The sequence below is a fragment of the Hippocampus comes genome, unplaced genomic scaffold (assembly GCF_001891065.2).
Source record: "Hippocampus comes isolate QL1 unplaced genomic scaffold, H_comes_QL1_v1.1 scaffold90, whole genome shotgun sequence".
Taxonomy (NCBI): domain Eukaryota; kingdom Metazoa; phylum Chordata; class Actinopteri; order Syngnathiformes; family Syngnathidae; genus Hippocampus; species Hippocampus comes.
In genome coordinates, this window is record NW_017804912.1 from 711,400 (window position 1) to 715,513 (window position 4,114).

The following is a 4,114-nucleotide window of genomic DNA, read 5'->3' on the forward strand; positions in this document are numbered from 1 at the left end:
AAAAAAAAAGGCATTTAGTCCACAAAGTGTCTGACAACATTCAAAGTGAAAAAAACTAAACAAAACACATGTGCATAAGAATATGGGCCTGGGAAAAGTACTGCCATCGGTTGATTACAACACAGAGCATGACAACCTGCACAAAACTTTTTGTAGTGTACCGACGTGGTTTTAGAACTGAGGCTTTACTTTTTTAGGCTGATTTCATCAAAACGTTGACAGTTAGTGAACACTTCTTTGTACACGATTATTTTATTTTATTTTTTACATCTGCAGGACAAACAGGATGACTCCACTTCAAACAAAAGCAACGTTGAGAACATTGTGAATGTCTTTACCGCGCGGTTGCAGCACTTGACTAAGTAGTACAGTTTGGTTGAATTCACAAAACGTTTTCGTAAACTGCTCACTTTATTTCAGCGATATTCTACAAGTTGGAAAAAAAAAGGCATTTAGTCCACAAAGTGTCTGACAACATTCAAAGTGAAAAAAACTAAACAAAACACATGTGCATAAGAATATGGGCCTGGGAAAAGTACTGCCATCGGTTTATTACAACACAGAGCATGACAACCTGCACAAAACTTCTTGTAGTGTACCGACGTGGTTTTAGAACTGAGGCTTTACTTTTTTAGGCTGATTTCATCAAAACGTTGACAGTTAGTGAACACTTCTTTGTACACGATTATTTTATTTTATTTTTTACATCTGCAGGACAAACAGGATGACTCCACTTCAAACAAAAGCAACGTTGAGAACATTGTGAATGTCTTTACCGCGCGGTTGCAGCACTTGACTAAGTAGTACAGTTTGGTTGAATTCACAAAACGTTTTCGTAAACCTGGTCTGTAGTTTTACATCCAACACAATACTCCAACAGCGACTCTTACGCTACGTGCGCACCAAATCCTTCGCGAGTGCGATTCAATTGAAATCCACGTAGCTCGCGCGGGGTTTGTAACCGCGACGATGATTATTTTTGCGGTCAACGGACACCCCAGCCTCTACAATTCGGCCAGCTACCAATACCAATACTAAAATAAAAGTGAGCAGTCTTGATATGTATTTTATCATGATCATGATTATAATTATATATATTTTTTTACAACTGTTGAACTGTACCAAGGCTAGCATTAGCCGGAACTAAACAATGAACCACTTCATCCTCCGTGGCGGTAAAATGGTTGCTACAACCGTCGTTGTCAAACAAGCGAAGCCCCTCCCCTTCTTCTCCGGCGAGCGCGAAAAAGCTCCAGCGTCACCCGGAACTCCCGCGGGCAAACGCTCGCAACGGATTTGGTGTGCACGTACCATTACAGTTTGTCATCTACACACACATATACGTGATGTGGAATTAGGAGGTTGACCGAGTAGGAGACGGGGACTAAAACCCACAATAAAAAAACTCAATAATTCCACTTTTGCGCAGGTTTCAAAAACAGAAATTTGCCAACGACTGCATCATCTGAGGATATAATAGAACGAAAGTTCTGTGTCCAGTACTGAATTTAGAAAATAGTTTCATTTATCAAAATTTAAAAAAAAAACAATTTCCACAATTTGTGATTGCAAAATTCCCACATTAAAAAAAAAAAAAAAAAAAAAAAATCTAACATACTGAAAGGATAATTATAAAATGTTCCTAACGTTCAATTAAAAGTGATTTTAAGAGAGTCTCTTTGGATTACTTTTTTTTTTATTTTATTTTTTTTTTTACATTTTGTACATCAACATTCACAATTGGAAGACTGAAGGGCAATTAACGTTCAGTGTTCTACAGCATAAACAAATATATGAATGGGCACAGTCGTCTTAAAAATGTTCCTTAATTGATTAATGGCGTGATGAGGCCCCTCTGTCTCCAGCTTTATTTCTTTTTCTTTTTTTTTTCTCAACATAATGACACACGTTGGCAGATGTGAGTGTTACCAGAGTGGGAGGGGTCTCATTATGGCTTCATCTGCATTGTGGCTTCAACTTAATTTGGGGATGCTATAAGAAAATAGACATTTTGCACCCTAGCTTTTAAACTTCAACAGTCTCGGAAAGATGCGGCCACGTAGATGAACGGGGTTGAGGGATGTTTAAGTAGTATCGACAACATCATTCTGCACATTTCACAGCTTCATAAATAAACAAAAATACAAGATTAAGGCGTGGTCACATCTTATGATTACCTTTGAGCAACACTGTTAGTTTGTCCTAAAACGGGAACTCTTGTGAATTCGCCGACTGAACATACACGGTTACGTGGTTAGGAAACATCAGAGACGTTTTGAAACAATCGCGAGGAATGGATTCAAAAGATGGAGTAAAATCATGCAAAAGCTATTTAAGACAGTCGTTACAAAAGGAGTAGAAAAACCCAAGGAGCTAAAAATAATAATAATAATAATAATAATAATAATAATCAGCAGAGCTTTTTCATGTGCATTGCGACACGGTGGTCATTCAGCATGTTCTGCACTGCTTTCATTTGATCAAATTCAAATGCTGGAGTACTTCGGGGCAAAGTGCATCGGTTCTATTTCAAACCATATTGTCTTCCGAAGAGTGTCAATCAATCAATCAATCAATAATCGGTCAGTCAAAAACCGACAAACAATCACCACAGAAACACATTCAAACAGGACATTAAAAAGATGCGAATATCTACAAGTCATTCAATATAAACTAACAGCGCGCACGTGCCACGTGCGTGTGTACACCACACTTGGCGGGGAGGCTTAAAAACAATTGCTGTTGGTTCTTCCGTAAAAACGCGTGGATGCGACAGGGATGCGTGTGTATCGTCACATCTCAAAATAGAAAAGGATGACAGGGCGATGAATATTGGGCCAAGGGTCTCGCCAGATGCGAGCTAGGAGCTGACAAGGGGCTGACGGGACATGCGGTCAGCTAGACGGGCAGACACCTGAGAAGAAAGAATCTGGAGCTCCTTTTTTTTTTTTTTTTGCTGTTGTTCAACAAGGAGCAGTCCTGCTTCGAGTTTGATGAAGAAAGTCTGCCACCTGCTGGTTAAAATGTCAAGTCGCCGCCCCGGGGAAGAGAAGTAAAAGAGGACAATGGAGAGAGGAGGAGGGTGGTGGTGGTGGTGGTGGTGGTAGTAGAAGAAGATCGTCCTGCTTGAACGGAAACCCTGACGTGACCCAATGACTATTTGGGGGATGCGAACGCATAACTTACAAGTCATGCCGGAAACATTTCATGACAATAAGGCATTCATTCGACGTACCGCTGCGGCCACATGAGCAGATTCGCTGGCGCGCACATTTCACGACACAGACGGAACAATGGACCACGTGTGGGAGACATTTAGGACGTGTTAGGGAACATGCAACTTCATGTGGATGACACGTGAAGGCGGACATGAGGAGCAGAGTGGCGCAGGCAGGCAGGCGGGCGGGCAGGCAGGCAGGCATCACCAACAGATGACGAGAGAAGGGATGAGTTAAAAACAGTGCGGCGCTGACAGTTAGTGGCAGCAAATACTGAAATCTGCAGAACCCCAAAAGAGACATGGAAAAAAGTGACCTTGTGAGCGCAAGAAAAAAATACTCACACGCATGAGACACGTGTGGACCAGATACTAACGTGTCTGCACGAGATATTAAAGTTCACCCACCAGATACCAAAGCCTGCACATCAGACACTACTGTGGTCCGTCAGTTACGAATGCATGTCCAGCGGATACACCAGATGCTAACACGCGCGCACCAAATACCTGCACGCTGCAGATAGCCAAGCGGGCACATCAGACACGAAGACGCGCGCGCCGGTGACTAATGTGTGCGCTACGGATACTACGGAGTGAACACCCAATACCAAAACATGTGCACCGGATGCTAACATGCGTGCCCCAGATACTAAAGTGTACACATGAGATACGAATGTGCACGCACCAGAAACTAAAGCATGCGCCCCGCATACTATCGCGCGTGTACCAGATCCGAACACATGTGCACCAGCTACTAAAACGTGTGCACCGAATGTCAAAAACTACACAGCAGATAACGTGTGCGCACCAGAAACTGACAAATGCACACCAGGTAATATGTGCATTCATCTGACATTTTTTTTTTCCATTCATGTCCCTTTAGGGGTTCCGTAGTCA